The sequence below is a fragment of the Carassius auratus genome, chromosome 29, assembly GCF_003368295.1.
Source record: "Carassius auratus strain Wakin chromosome 29, ASM336829v1, whole genome shotgun sequence".
NCBI lineage: Eukaryota > Metazoa > Chordata > Actinopteri > Cypriniformes > Cyprinidae > Carassius > Carassius auratus.
The window spans coordinates 374,649-391,917 of NC_039271.1; the positions used below are offsets into that span (position 1 = coordinate 374,649).

General features: G+C 36.0%; 1 long non-coding RNA gene across 2 annotated transcripts; it reads left to right on the forward strand.

Annotated features, from left to right (window-relative positions):
- Nucleotides 1-9,197: 9,197 nt before the first annotated feature.
- LOC113048587 (uncharacterized) lies at nucleotides 9,198-13,471 on the forward strand. Of its 2 annotated transcripts, none has more exons than XR_003276508.1 (4): nucleotides 9,198-9,380; nucleotides 9,925-10,050; nucleotides 12,346-12,448; nucleotides 12,596-13,471. It is a non-coding gene; the product is annotated as an uncharacterized LOC113048587 (long non-coding RNA). The 2 variants fall into 2 exon arrangements; XR_003276507.1 differs by having other exon boundaries at nucleotides 12,614-13,471.
- Nucleotides 13,472-17,269: the final 3,798 nt, after the last annotated feature.

Below are 17,269 nucleotides of genomic sequence, written 5' to 3' on the forward strand. Positions count from 1 at the left end.
GTGAATAAATCACCCCTGAGAAAGCAAACACAATGCACTGTTTGTTTTATGACCTACAGAAGGAAACTGTCTGCAGCCTCATATTTGTTACTGTCCATTATTCTGTGCACGGAATAACGGACAGTAGTCCATTATCTGGTTATTGCACAACTGGGAAGGTGGAAAGAAATCCTGATCTGAAGTTTAAGGGCTTGCTGTAGTTTAAATGTTGCTGGCAGCCTTGATAGATGAATCTTACCTGGGCTTAACGACTCCAAAAGCAAACGGATGGCGTGATGAGGACGTAATTAATATTGGATGTAACTTTTACAATGGGAAAGAGACAATTTAGCTGCCCACCTTTCCTCTGTCCTCTGAATCCCTCTTTCCCCTTGACAGCGTTCCCTATGTGGTGATGTGAAAGTGTGGAGAATCTGCCCGGGTCCATCTTGGGTGCTTTATTGGCTTTTTCAGCGCATGTATTTCAATTTAATCTTCAAAAAAAAAAAGGAAAACAGAAAAAATAAGCCTTGCAATTGATGATGTGGATGTGTTCTTTTCTTTCTTTTGCTTGGAAGAACTAGATGGAAAAAAGTGGCTGTCATCTTCAAAATTGCAACCTCTTGTTAAGGTGGAACCTTTATCCTGCCCTTCAATTCAGCTGCCATGACCATGTTTTATGAATGTGTTAGATGCTAATAAGACTGAGGTAAAACCTAAAGCAGATATACTATATACCCTTGCATGCTGACCTATTTGGATGATCTGAAATGAACTGCCTTGCTATCAAATACCTTCTAGGGATTTCTAAACCGAATCAAACTCTTGTTACAATTTCATCAGATTCATTTGTTCTTTTCCCGTCAGGTGGATTGCCTTTCTCGAAGGCTATCTCTCTGAGAGTTCTCGTTCACCGATCACATTCAAGCTGAGCAAATGTGAGCACGACATCACATGCCAGTCCAGTCACACTTAATCACAACACATAACATTTATGTTTTTTACTGTACGTCTTTAATGTGCAACTATAAAGAGTTGATTCCCTGAATGTGTTCATTTGTTGTTCAACGTATCTGTATCTGATTCAAATCTATACATTTGAATCATTATGCCGCAACCTAATGCTTTCAAGATTCCATTAGCATTACACCAAATTATTTTTTAATGTTGTTTTGGATAGTGGCTCTGTATGTGTGATTGCTTTGGGCTCCAATGAGTTAGTTTTCAGAGTGGCTTAGCTTGATTGAAGAGCTGATTGGTTCCTGGATTTCCTCATGACTCTGATCCTGTGTTATGTTTCATGTTTCATCTCTCATGTGCATTTATAAGGACGACCCCTCCCCTCCACACACACACTTTTTGCCCGAATATGACATGATAAAGTTTCCACCTTAAACATTTTGTAAAAACTAAAAAGTCCTTTTAGCTCAGTGTTACAACAGGCATTGCAGAGACCTGTTCGAAAAGACTTTTAAATATTTCCAGATCTGATGCAAGATAGATTTCTCCTGATGGGAGGAGAGGAAGAGAGAGACCAGCGGAAAGGCAAGCTTCTCGAACTTTGTTATAATTCATTGTATACCTGTGTATGTAAATATAATGCATTCCTATTTTGCAGTCAAGAACAAAATACTATTTGTAATATAGAATAAACTTTATTATGAAACGGATGGCATTTTTCTCTGTTCTTTTATTGTGTCTGTATCTTGCTTTATATTAGCTTGATGGGGAAGTCAGAGAAGTTGTGGTTTCCATGGAAACAGAAATTGCGGCACAAGAGCTCAGCAGCGCCCTGCTCCCACAAAGCCCATTTACACAACTTTTGAAAATATTCCAAATAAACTATTTTCAATTTAGCTGTCTATGAAAGAATATAATCTCACTTGCATACTACGACAAACACTGAAGAGAGTTATATGCATCAATCTCTAATCTGACCGCATAGCCTCAACCTTCACTTTACTATTTCTATTCCTGCTTTAATAACACTACAGCATTTTTACAACCGTCATCTTGCAGAAAAACAAAGACTCAGGCTTTAACCACCTCCTGTCTCACAGTGCCATAGGGCTCAGTTGCCAGCTTTATTACATTTCATCTCATTGCACTGTATCGCTTCTCTCAGTTAACGAGAAACCGTTCCCCTCCAGAACTCCGGTACGTTCTCTCTGACCTTTCAGCGTTTGTCTCTTGGCTTTCTTGGAGGAAAGTTCGAGAAACCTCTTCACAAAAATGCCACCTCACAACAGGTGCTAAAAGCGTCTGCTCTTGTTGAGTGGTTGCCTTTTAGCCTTGAGCGCAAGGTCATTGTTAAAGCAAGGATTTACTGCATAGTGGTCTGACTGGTTCTTTTCAAAATGCATTGAATGTTAAATCTGGTTCCTCTGTTCCAATCTATCAAATGGTTTTCTATTCATTCCAAGACGTTCCGACAGAATTCTCACCAGCTGCAGATGCAGTGAAGGCCGGCTAATAAGAATGCAGGGTGAACGATGGTTGTTCGCTAACATGGCTATTGACAGCTGCAAGGGAGCAGATGGAAGCAATTAGCATTATTAGTTGGTTGTGCTTTGTCCTATCTGTCTAAGTGAACATCTGTGAAAACACAACAGATCCGGCAAAGGCTCCTGTCGAGTAAACAGAGAAAACCAGCTCAAATGAATGGAGATTCTGCAGACAGCAATGAGATCTGCAATCCATAGCCCACACAGCTTAAATATGATTTTAAAAAAATCTCAATATCAATGTGCTGTTTGCGCCCATCTGGAGGAACAGAGATGCAATCATTATCAAATTCACCAGAAATGGCCCAAAAAGGTAGAGCCAAGAAATAGACAGCTAAATAAGAACACTTAGACTTCCGAGAATGTCTAAAGTCATGCTGAATCTCTTGTGGAGCTACTCATTTTCCGAGAGTACCATTTGACAAGGCGTAGATGAAGAAAGGGAAACATACAGCTTTTACACATCCACTGTCAATTTTTGTATCAGTGATGGAGCAGCACTGCCCTCCACTGCTTCTCTCTCTAAACCAACCACAACCCCTCTAAACTATTGATCCATCCCTTTCCAATACCAAAACATAGGTTTGACTCACAAGTATTAGCCCTTCAGTGTGTGCTTTGCAATCAGTTACCAGCCCAGGTTCATTTTCAAAATTGATTCCATTGTGTGTGCAGCGATGCTTAATTTTTTTATTAAATGCGTGACGCTCTGGCAAATGAATGTTTCATATGGGGAAAAATTGATTGTGGCACAGACCATGTTCAAGTTCTGGTGGCATTATTATGTTTGCATGTCTCCAACAGAATTGGCTGTTTAATAATCTAATTAATGTTTTGTTGTGTAGCACGATCTAACAAGGATTCTCACAAAGAGTGCATTCATCATGTGGAAAAAAACGGACTATTGGATTCAGTACAGAAAGAACTAGCATTTCTATACATGAAAGCACAACATCTCTTGATTGCAACTGGCTACATGTATGTTTGTCAAACATATGTTCTCAATCCCTCTGAATCTGTCTGTCTGGTGACTCTTTTCTCCAATATGGACACTGCTGTAATTCAATTCCTTCCCCATCGCTTCAGTCAAACAGTGGAAAGATGCCCATCACCTGTGTCTAGCACTGCTGTCCCTGCCTGAATAATGCCATCTCAAACATCAACGACTGACTGTGCATTCATTTTCATGCCATTGATTAATATCAGAAAAGCCGACAGACATGAACGTCACATCTTTGTTGCGGTTCTTTGGGAATATCCGATGTGCACTGAGAAGAATGAGCAATATTTTATAATGAAAAGCAACAACAATATCCATTCAAATATCAATGCAGACATATTTCAGGTGATTACAAAGGTTCACTGCCTCTTATACACCTTCTAGCAAAATTGCACCATGCAACCAACAAAAAGTTAGCATGCTTCTACAAGACCACTACTCCACCCATAGCTGTAAGGTGCACAACACTGTAGGATTTCTGCATCTACCTGAGACGGACTTTGTGTATCTTAAAATTGTCTGCTCATCCATATTCATGTGTTTGCGATGTGGGCAGTGCTGGTGAGGTGAGTCTCATTTGCATGTAAAGTGCTTTGGGTGTCTACAAAAGCTCAATGCAGATGCTATGACTCATTTATTCAAATTTCATATGTTTAATCAATACTTCACAAATGAGTTTAGCAGACAGTGCTGGACAGCTTTGAGAGCACGCATATAGAGGTGAGTGTGTGTCTGATGAAATGTGTGATCGCGCAAATAAACTTCAATGGATGAGGATTCAATTTCCCGTATGTCACAGCAACCCAGCTAGAAGTGCATAGTTTGTCCCATCTCCACTAACTAAAATAAAATATGCTACATCTCCGTAGCTCCCACTACCCTGCACACACTGCACTGCTCATATTTCATCCGTACTGTAAAGTTTCCTTCCACCCACTGGGTGTGAGATTAAAATGCAGAGATGGTCGGCACATGGCCGCTGTGAAACAGATAGGTGCATCCATGAAAGTTTGAAACGCCATATTTTGTTGGAGCTCATTTCAATTTATCTGCCCATATGGAGAATTCATCGTTCACATAGACTCTGTGGAGAAGGCTGGCATGAAAACAAATCAACAGCCGTGCCCTTCATGCAAAGTGCACTTCCTTCACATCCCTCTGCGTTAAAAGTACATCATTGTGGCAAGTTGTCTGCATGTTATCTGTTCTGCTAATGGTGTCGTCACACCACGATGGGTAAGAGGTCAAGGCACAGTAAGAAGTTCAGGAAGTCAATAAGAAAATGTTATGTTACAGTTAAAAGAACAGTTGAGTTCACCCAATAAAGTTCTACTTTTGTGTTCCACAGAATCTAATTACACACCAAATGCGAACAACATCAACATATTTTCATGATTTCACAAGTACATTAAATCTAAATATATAATTTATGCGCATTTGGCGTGCTGGCATGCTGCAGATGATAGAGGTAAGAGTTTGCTATATATACACTGACTTTCTCTTGTGCTGATTGGATGATTACCTGAACGTGCATTAAAATGATTAGAATACTTGATTCTGATTGGTCACATTGGTTACACTGTTGAAGATTGCTCTGCCATAATGGCCAGCTGACTACATTTGAACAAATAATCAAAAATGGACTGTAAACTGCACATTTTTTGACAAATGTAGCCAGTCATTTGCACAGTATACTTACTACACGTATATGATGCAGAAATGGTAAGAGCACTACTGTGGAATGCTGAACAGTCTATGTACACTAATATAAACTTCAACTGCATTGAGGATCATAAAACTATAAAAACAGACAGAATGTGAATTAAGATTTTAGCAGTAACCCTCTGGAAATCTCATTAGATCTAAGCAGGAAAACACAAAAAAACTTTTTCACGACTAGATATTACAATTCACGAGAACAATTGATATAATGAGTCTTATAACTTGAATGTCTGCTATAATAAAAATGTCCATTTATCTTCATGAGAGGATACATTTCACGATAAAAATGCACATCTCTGACTATTACATTTACTATCAAGTAACTCACGGGAGGCAAGGGCCTTCCTCCAGTTGATATTGAATGATACTTTAAATGATTAATAGCTGGACAAAATCAATCGATTTTCGTGGTAAAATAGGGTCTGATACTGAGAAAAAAATGGTTGGCTTTCTCTATTGGTCATTTAGATGGCTAGATATTCAAAAAGAGAAACAAAAAAGCACCACTTCAGCAAGGCTTGAAGAAAAGCCACTCATTCAACTAGATGGGTAAAGTCCGTCAAAACAAACGTTGAAATTAATTTGACAATTTTAGAAGCTTGAAGTTTGAAGGTTAATTTATTTAGACATTGGCCAATTGATCTGACCTCCCCTGGGGGGGAGTGCACAGGTCAAACACATGATGACACTCTTTTAGGGTTGCCCTTGATCAAGTTATACACCTGAAAAGAACTTTTTTGCAGCTGGACTTATAGAATAGTCAAGTCTTGTTTGCTGCTGTGAAAGGGTAGGTTGGACTGTTTCCCAGAATGCACTAGAGTATGAATAAATCATGCAAATGACTTCCTCGTCATTCATTGTTTTAATCTTTACTGCATTATTTGCACTGATTGAAGTTGTTGTTGTTGCCTTTGTGTTGTCACGTGAAGTTAATCATTAGTTAATGTATTACAGTGTCACAATCTTTGTGTTTGTATGTGAAAAATAAAGGATCATGCTGAATTTAAAAAGCTTAATGACTTATTTCATTTGCATCTCAAGGTGGTGCTCTTGAAAGTTCAGTTTAATCTTTTAAAATTCAAAATATGGTGTTGTGAAGTGAGGCTCAGTTAGAAGATCCTTGTCTTCAAGATGACAGAGACATAGCTGCCATCACCCATCAGGACACTGACTTATATTTTGTATACTGTTGTAAGACATGATCTTTGGACCAGGTAGACCAGGTAAGTTTTGTTCAACTCATCGTCTTATTAAACATTACACCATGAAACTACCTTAGCTTTTTACAAGAGGTCAGTTCGTGTGGTGGTAAACAACAGGTCTTTGTCAAACAACATATCTACACAAGCATGGATTCAAATCTAGCAAAATATACTTTTACTTTAGCCAATTTTCATGCACAAGAACAACTACCTGCTGAACGATTCACTGGCACAAAGGTTTAAAGGCTTCTTTTAAATTCTGTTAACTAATAACTTTTAAAGTATCTTTTATAAAACCAATCATTCAGGCTTTGGTTTGTATCCCCTATTTGTGTCAGGAAGTTCAGTTGGTGTGGTGGTTAACAGCAGGTTGTTAATAGACAAAACTACAATACGAGTGTGGGTTCAAATCCTACAAGTAACATTATTTTAACCTTTCAATTCAAGTTGTATAGCACTTTTTACGATACAAATGATTGCAAAGCAACTTTACAGAAAATTAAGTTTCTACAATATTTGGTAGTAGTTTATGAGTGGTGAATGTAAGTTTATGTGCATATGACAGAAACACATATAATTGTACAAGTAGAAGCCATTAATCAATGATTCAGTGGTGCACATGATAACTGTGTTTCAAATAAAAAATTACTCTTGGTTCAAATTCCATAACATTTAAAGGTTTCTTTTTATAAAGTATAGTTTTCACCCCAAAAAAGCACCAGTTACATAAAATCCTGTTGGAATGGAGATTAACACAAGGTATTTGACAAAGACAACTACAACACAAGCACAGATGCAAATCCCACAAATTAGCTTTAGTCATTTTATTTTATTTTGATTACCATACTTTATACGAACAAAAACACGATTCAACGACACAAAGCGTAATCGTTTGCCTTCCAGCATTAAAGGCTTGTGTCAAATACAGTGATTTTTTTAAGTTTCTTCTATATATAACAAAACATAGAGGCTTGTCACCCCAAAAATATATTTTTGCTTGTGATGGCCAGCTGGTGTGATGGTTTGACCAAATAAATGAAAAAATAAATGCATAACACAAGTCTGGGTTCAAATCCAATGGTTGTAAACCTCTCTTTTTAAACCTAGACTAAGGTCAAACATTTTTACTTCTACAAATACAAACAACAGTCTGGCAATTCAGTGGCACGAAAGATAATTGTTTGCCTTCCAAAGGAAACATCTTGATTCAAATCCTGTAACATTTAAAGGGTTCATATGATTTTTCCTTTCTCTTTGGAGTGTTTCAAGCTCTTGGTGCATGAAGAAGATCTGTAAAATTGCAAAGACTAAAATCTAAAATCCAAAGAGTTATTCTTCATAAAAGTTGAGAGTCAGCCACGCCTTCCTAAAATGGCTCATTCAAACATGCCCCCACATGTCTATGATGTGGGAAGATTTGCATAATGCTGCCCAAATGTTCATGCAAAGAAAGAAGGCATAACTTTTATTCTCGCTGTTGCCGCCAGTGCCATGTTGTGGAGTTGCTGTGTGTTTCGTTATGAAAGCTAAAGTACTTTGTTTGGCCCTCCAAAAGACAACACAAATAGAAATCAGTGGTTAAGCTGTATTTACAACACTGTTCCAGAACAGTTCAAACCAAATATTCAGATGTTTGCAGTGCATTTTACGGAGGATGAGGTTTGTTTCCTGAACCAGTAGCCTACAATGCTCCTGTGCACAAAGGCAGTTTCTATAAAGTGGGGAAATTCCAACTTTGCAAGGACAGCCTAGAGCTTCTGACTCACCCCCTGTAAGTACGTTTACATATTTAAAGAATATGCCACTTATAATTCATACACGAGTTTTGAGCAGTGGAGAGTAGTGCTCGTTGCTTGTTTGCGCAGCACGATATTCAACGCAACGTGTAAAAGACAGTATAAGTCATTATAATCAGTAATTATGTCCCACTGGGTGCAGCAAATGCCTAATTTGTAATGGTTTTTATTGGTTTTGTTTCATCGTGCCAGGAGACGCCATCATAGTATGGTAAGTGGCTGTCACACGCTTGAGGTATTCAACCAATCACAACGCACTGGATAGCTGGCCAATCAGCATACACCTCACTTTTCAGAACTATGTGCTTTGTAAAAATCTACACGTTTCAGAAGGTAGGGCATAGAGGAGAAACAATAATGTACATTATGTGGAAAATAATTTGTTTTTTTAAGCTTAAATTGCATAAACACATTGAATTAAAGCAAATACAGAAAATAATGTTCTTTTTAGCAACATCATATGACCCCTTTATAGTTTCCTAATATAAAGAAAGAGCATTGATGCTTGAATCTTCCAAAAAAAAAAAAAAGTCACCAAACTTTGTGAAATACCTGTTGGTTTAGTGGTTAACAGCAGGTATTTGGCAAAGCCAAATAATAATATTATATATATATATATATATATATATATATATATATATATATATATATATATATATATATATATATATATATATATATATATATATATATATTATTTAGTAAAAATAATAATAATAATAATAATACATAAATGGTGTAAACTGTGTGTGTGATTACAAAAATATAGTAAAAATAAAAGATAATAAAACTAAACATAGAAAGTAATCATATAATGTCTCGCTTGACGACTCCTATACTGACGAAACGATATAAACAGCAGAAAGAGTCTGAAAACAATGACAACTCTATAGAAATACGTGTTTTCCTGACATTATTTCGCGGATATACGCCGTATTTGAACTGCAAAGTTGTTGTGGCATGCGTCTGCCGCAGAGGGGCGCCCGCGTTGACAGCAGCGCAAGAAACACTGTCATAGAGCAAAAACATCGATCTTCAGATTCAGAACAAAAGCTAAGAACCAAACGAAGTCCTTTTAAAGACGTTTTATCGTAGAAATAGAAGGTTTAACCATCCTTACTGCTTTATAATGCATGCAAGTGGGCAAGCTTTAAGCGGAAACGTAGGCTACTTACAGGTGAGTCGCTGTTGCACGTGCAGTACATAGCTCAGACTCATTTGTTTACTTGTTAATGACAGCCTGTTCTAGGCGCTTTTAGGGTCTTCTTGCTGGTAACTAAACATTCCTAGGTAGCAAGTCAATCAATTTGGGTCGGTAACTTTTTTTTTTAATCAATACTTACAGTAAAGATTTTAAGTAAAGCTGTAACAAAAGATTTTTATCTAAAATAAATGCTGTTCTTTTGATCTTTAATATCCTATCAGTTTCCAAAAAATAGTAAGCCTTTTTCTACATTTGATAAAAGAAGCCAAATGTTTCTATTTGCAATGTGTTTTTGCAGAGTTGAGTACTGTAGCCAGGCACATGTCTGTTGGGAGCGCTTTTCTGCAAACAATCCATTCACAATTTGAAGAAAAGCTCATTTGTCATGTTTCTGAGATCTCCATGTCCAGCGTCCAACTATAATGCAAAGTCTCAGAAGTGACAAACACATTTAAATCATAGGAGTGAATCTGCTAAATAGTTGTGTGAGTTACTCCTGAAATTATATGATTGACAGTGATGATCCTAGCAATGGATGGGACAGAGCACCTGACAAGCCAATGTCAAAAGAGACCTCTGTGTTAAGTGGAAATTGCTAGACCCACAACAGTTACAGACAAGAATAAGAACAACGAGTGTGCAAGTAAGTGAGAGATGTGTTAATAAATGTGCCTGGTGTGAAAATGACTTATGCCAGTGAAAAGTTTAATAATTACAAAAAATTAAGCAAGTTAATGTTCCTGAATGAATCAGTGTTTTTGAATGAATCAGTAAGTAAATGATTCAGTGAGTCACTCTTGAAGGCACTGCTGTTGCTAAATCAATCAGTGTTTTTGAATTAACCGGTTGACTCAGTGATCCGTTCCTGTTTGTAAATGATTCGACCGGTTGAATGATTTCACTTTGATGCTTTAATTATAATTAATTAACAAATTAAATGCAGATTCTTAGATGATTAAAAACAATTTGTATATCATATGTAAACAAGCATAAAATGCAATTATGTCAATATTAAGCAGTAATCCTTTATACTTATCCTCTGCTTTTGGGAAAAGAATATGTGCAGCCTTCCATTGTAACTTCTCCCTTATATTCCTTATCTTTTGTCATATTACTCCTCTCACAAAAAAGAAAAAGAAAAAAGAGAACCCAGGCACTGGCAATGAAACGGATGTTCAAAACTAAAATTCTAAAGATGGTTGCACTCTTATTTCTCTGATGCATAAGATCTACATAAATGTGTGAAAAGATGACATTTTCACCTGCCTTTAATTCACCCAAAGTTTAGAATTTAGGTTGTATCAGTGCCGAGTGGTGACTAATTTAACTGGGCATGCTGTCTTGTAATTTATCAGAGATGACGAATAAGAAACACCATGTCAGGTTTCGATTTAAAAGTAGATTTTCAGGAATAGCATTTGACAAGAAATTTGATTGGTTTGCTCAAGTATGTCAAATAATGTGTACCTTCAAAATACTTTGTCAAAGCCAGAAAACAGTAAAATCATATGTTTACAGCGGACTTTCAAATTTGCTTTGCTTGAGAATAGTTACTCTTTTATTTGATTTAGTCAAGTAAATGATGAGCAATTCACAGACATCTTTCTTGCACATGAAATCAAACACATGCCAACAAACCAATGAGAACACAAAATCAGTCAAAGAGAATTCATAATAATAGAGCATAGCTGCCAAAACTGGATCCTCTCAGCCCAATCACTCAAATTGCAGATTTTATAGACATTTACTTACATATTTGCATGTGTTTTTAGCCTTAAAATACACCTCAAATGACAAGGGAATTTAATTTAATACTTAGCCAGTCTCCAAACTAATTCTTTAAAATAAATCACTTATTGCATTGAATGAATCAGTGTTTTGAATTAATTGTCAGATTAAGTGATTCAGTGAATCTCTCACAAAAAAAGTCACAAGATGATATTTTTATCTGCATTCAATTCAAATTAGGTAAAATTACAGTTATAAATCAGTAAATGAATTAGTAATTAATTATTTGAAATTAGTAATCAATATTTGAAAAAGTAATTTAAATCAGAATATTCAAATGATTTGTGAATGATTATGTGACACTAAAGACTTCATCAATGGCTGCTGAAAGTTCAGTTTTGTCATCACAGGAATAAATGTACAATAAAAAAAATGAAAACAGCTGTTTAGATTGTAATAATATTTCACAGTATTGTTGTATGTATTTTTTTAATCAATAAAAGCAGCCTTTCAAAAAAAAAAAAAATCTTACAACCCCCAAATGTTTTGCACAGTAGTGTAGAATTCAAGCTGAGTTCACTGAAACTGAATGACTGCTTCTCTAATCTTTCACTGGCGCACTAAGCGATATGCGTATGTCTGCCAGCATTCTGACACAACACATACAAAAGGCAAGAAAAAACAAAGAGCTCTTAGCAGATTGGAACATATCACACATCTAAACATATCCGTGACTGTCTGTAAAAACGCTATAAACACTTTTGTCATTACCACAGGCACAGAAGAGGGGAAAGCCATCACTTTCAGTTAGAGTTTGAATGAAAAGCCTAACCATATATGAACACATCAGCTCAGTCTAGCCTTGCAGCACAACAGGATGCTGCAGTCTCAGAAAACAGGTGCTATCTCAGGCCAGTCTGACATGTATTCTTATCAGATTTCCCACAATCCTTTAGGCACATGGAGGAATGTTAGGAGACAGAATGGAATGGAGTAATCCAAATGCCTGAGGAAGTGAGATAATTGTGCATCGTACTTAACATCCACTATAGCAGCCTGGTCAAACAAACCAAATCGAAATACTGACCGATTCAATGTGGAGTTAAAGCAAGCAAACAGACCTCAAAAACATTAGTATATTGTATGAGAGTGGTAGAGTTCCTACAAGTACACTATGAAGTTACATCTGTGTTTATGTCTTCCCCTGCAGAGTATGAGACATGTTTGGACTGTTAAACCCAATCCAACAGAAACAGAGCTCTGGACATGTGGACAGACAATGACTGTAAAGATGGACATCTGCTGATGCACAGGTAATGCTTATAACTTTTCAGTGTGTATTATTGGCTTTTGAATGTGTAGGTTACTATCATTTTCTTTCTGAAGGGGCACTTCTTTGGAAAGCAAATTATGGTAACCTAAGCAGGAGGGGAAGGGACAAGGCATTAACATTTTTATAGCAAATTTTATTTTTTTAGGCCAAAAGCATAACCCCTTCTGGACATCGTGCTGGAGCTCAGGGGGGGGACCCCACGATCCCCCACACCTTCTCACTCACACCATTCATTCATATCGCAGAGATCTGGCTGGACTCAAACCAGCAACCTCTGAACCATGAGGCAGTGCTCTTACCACTGAGCCACAGATCTCTTGTACAAACATGTGCAGGAATTTATATTTCACGATTTACATGTATGTCACTTGGGATTTTACAATAAACCAATTAAAGTTACAAGCAAACACTGAGCCAGGGTTTGAAACCATGACTCCATCGCAACCATGTCCATAACTAACATGTGTTTTGCCACTGCACCATCACGGCTTTCATGCTGAATGGTGGCATTTGGGGCACTTTGTTGGATATAATGACATCATAATCAATTTAGCCTATGCAAGAGTGGGAGTTGAACCCATAATTTCATTGCAACCTTGTCCACAACGAACATGTATTCAGCCACTGTACCATTGTGGCTTTCACGCCACAAAATGGCACTTAGGACACTTTGCTGAATATAATGACAACAACTTAATGTATGCAAGAGTCAGATTTGAACCCATATCATCACAACCTTGTCTGCAAGTTAGTACGTTTAAGCCACTGCGCTATCATGGATTTCACAACAAGAAATGCCATTTGAACACTTTGTTATTTTAAACTCAATTTTAATACATTTATTAGAAAACAATGCATTTGTACTGTAAAACAAGTAAAAGATAGTAAGAAAATATTTTTTTGCATTACGGGTGGTTGTCACTCTATGCTAGACATACACTGTACCATATCTGACTCTAGGTTCAGGGTGAATAAGACTAGAGTGAGTCGAAGCTGTTGTTGTATATTCTAGGAGGTGTCCATCTGTTGCTTGGCGAGTCGTGAGGCACGGGCCAAGAGTCATGACCCCATATTGATGGGCGATGGAAATGTCTATGAAGTACTAAAATTACTAAAACAGAAACAAAAATAAAGATAATTAAATGCTAATTCTGAACTACCTATAAAATAAAAAAAAAGTGTTAAAAAAACTGTCATATCAGTAAAGGCAAGAAGTTGTATTTCTCACAGTGTGACTTTCTTTAACTATTTCTGATAAATACTCAAACTTTTTGCTTCCATGAAAGGAAAAAAATAAATAAATAGGTCTTTATTTCATATATAATTCAAAATCTTCAGTAGGTGTAGTTTCACCTGTTCATCTTGAGTGGCACAATGACCTTTTGTTTGCCACAGATTTGCAAATAAATTTGTCTAGTGACAAATATACAGTATAAGAAATATTTATAGCTTGGTATATTTTCTCAATTCACCCACCACTGACAGATGTCATACAGTGAGAATAGAAAGTCAGTTTTTGTTTAATGGGATTGTTTCCCCCACTCACATATGACACATTGCCATCTGTGCCTGTCAGACTGAATTGAAAGCTGTTGATCATTATTTGTGTAATATTCAGCAGCTAAAATAGAATATATTTTGATAAAATAACACTAGAGAACAAATAGCTGAAGGTAGGACCACTAAGAATTTTTTGCATGACCATAGTTATATTTCTTAAAAGCAGGAGTTCTCATTTTTCTATTTTTACAAATAAATTATAAAATGAAATCCTCTTGTCACAGCATTTATGCTAATTAATGACATCTATTCCACTCAACCAAGAAAGAAAAAATCCATCTTGCATAAAACTATTCCACCAACAAGCCCCTCATCAATGCAAATGGAGATGCTGTAATGTGGTATGAAAACAAAGACTGAATGGACATGGAGATAAGCTAATTGGTCTCCTAACAGAGCACATTCTCAGGCCCATCACATAATTGCATTGCTGTATGACTGAAGCACTTCTCGTCATGGAAACGGGAGATATTTACATTCTGACAATTGAGATCAGTGGTGAACCGCTCACTGCCCCAGTTAGTGGGACGACCAATGACATCACATGCTACTAAACTGATTAACAGGGAAACTGAAGGAGACCTTGACTGGTACACGAGAAGACAATGTTCCAATAACAGCTATCTTTCTCTATATATTTTATATTTTCTTCCATATTTTAAGCAGCTACGGTATCATTGTCAATTTTAAAAGGGATTATACTGCTGTGTGATATTATTCGTTGAAAATCACACCGTTCTTTTGTCCCCCTTGCTCACACCCCGTAGCTAATATTATTTTTATTGCGATCATATTTTCCATTTATTTGCAGAACTATTCACGGACCACTGAGCATAACATTATCAGAAGCACACAAACATTTACTCACTGAGATTTTCAATCTGTAAATGAGACAAGAAAAATACACAAACATGATTGCATGACACAGAAGACTGATTTAATACATCTACAATGAGTAATTGTTTTAATATGATAGGAAAAGTCCCACAGCAAGAAAAACAATCACAATAAAGAATTAGGAATCTTTCAACTATATATGTGAAGTAATATAAAATAAATGTATTTTGATATATAAAATTAATAGAAGCAAGATGAATACAGAAATACTCTTTTTATTTTTTGATATTTAAAAAAAATGTAAAAAAAATTTTTACAACAGGTATGGTTTCTTATTCTTACCATTCTCTCAATTATCTTTTTTTAATGAGCCCTGTGTCTATGCAGACCCATTCCAATGTAATGAACGCAAAAGCATTATCCAGCTAGGTTAACAACCGACAAACCTGCCTCGCTTAAATGATTTGGAACTGAGCTATTGTGCCCCTCAACAGCCACAATGACAAATTGTCATAGAGTAGATGTGGGATGAGAGGGGAGTTATTGGAAGTGTCCATAACATCAGGGTTATTGCTTGTTATGAGAATGTTTTCAATGGAAACAAAGACCATTTTAAAGAAACACAAAGCTAAAATGTTGCTCATAAACTTTCGCCAATTGAAAAAAAGCATGACTAATGCAATGTTAATTAAAAAAAATATATAGTCCAAGTAGGATCTGAAAGCCTTTAAATGTGAACTTTTGTTATCATTTTCTCAACTCAAAGAAGGAAATGCATTTTTTTCTATAGATATATTCATGAAGGGGCCATTTTAATATCCAGTTTTTATGGAGAATGAATATCTGGCCTTCATCTACTATAAACTGTTTGTTTCTTTCCTTTTACAGCTTCACATCTTTAAAAAAAAAAAAAACAGTATCTAACAGTTAAACAAATGTCAAATTAGACAATCAATAAAAGCTCTGTTCAAACAACAGACTGTAAGCTTTAAGGAAAAAATAGTATATGGATGTTACAATGCTTACCGTCCAGCAGATAATAAAGAAAAAATTTTGCTTTTACACAAAAGATTTGATAATCCACTTTGTGGCAGGTTGAATGAGGGAGCTTATGGAAGATTGATCTTGATACTTCTTTTTCCATCTACTCCGAGATGAATCATAATTGCCCAAAGGCCTTGATCGTGTAGAATCATAGAAAAAGAAAATATGACAGATGTAGAGGGGGAAAAAAGATAAGAGAGATGGCGTGACAGGAGAAAGATGCTCTCTGGTGATTGAGCATTGGTCGATAAGGGAGGCAGCCTATTGCTTTTAACTGTTTCTACCTCACATTTCATGCAGACATACAGCCAGCGGAGTGACATCAGGTCCATTCAGCTCACAGCAATGTGACGGAAGCACTAATTACTACTGAAAGGGGAGGACAAGAGAGAAGCAAACAGAGTGATATGAATCGAAAGTGTTGACAGTGTCAGAGCATGGCGATATTCTCAGTGGATGAGCAATGAGCAGGCCATCGAACTAATGCACCGAACCTCACCAACCCCCACCTCACTTTACTCCACAGGTTCAAAACGAGAATTCTGTCCAGACCAGTTAGCATCTCCTTAAAGTAGTTTAGTCAATGATGAAAAGCAAATAGTAGTGATGACACAAAAATTGAATAAACAGCTAGAGTACACACAGGTTTCTCTTGCTGAAGAACCAAGAAGTTCAATGGCAGGAGCTTATAGTTATTGCTTAATCATTTGGTTTTCAGTGACAAAAATAAATAAATACACACACGTATACATATATATACACACATACATATATGTAGGGAAATAATTAGCTCATTTATTTGAGAAGTATTGTCTTGTGTGGTGTATTTTAAGATTAAACTTTGCGCAGATCTGGGCTACCTAGCTTGTAGTTGTAATGTATGAATTATCATTCTGTTTGTATTCTAATTATCCATGAAGTCATATAAACATAATTTTAAAGATATACTGATTTTAACATTCGCTGGATGAACCGTTGATGAAGTATAAACAAATTAAATCGGGAATCAGTTCAAATAAAGCAATTAGAATCTTTAAATTTGATTCCTCTCAAATAAATGAGCTAATTATTTCCCTTCATATATATAAATAACCAAGCCTACATATATAAATTACCAACACTATATATATATATATATATATATATATATATATATATATATATATATATATATATAGGGTTGGTAATGTTTTTGTGTATGTTTAACGTTTTCAAATGTAAAGTTTTCTTCATATATATATATATATATTAAATTATATATAAAATTTATTCCTGTGAATTTTCAAAAGCCATTAATCCAGTAAATAGTATAACATAATTCTTAATTTGAATATGATGTTGTTGTTTTTTTTTACAATAA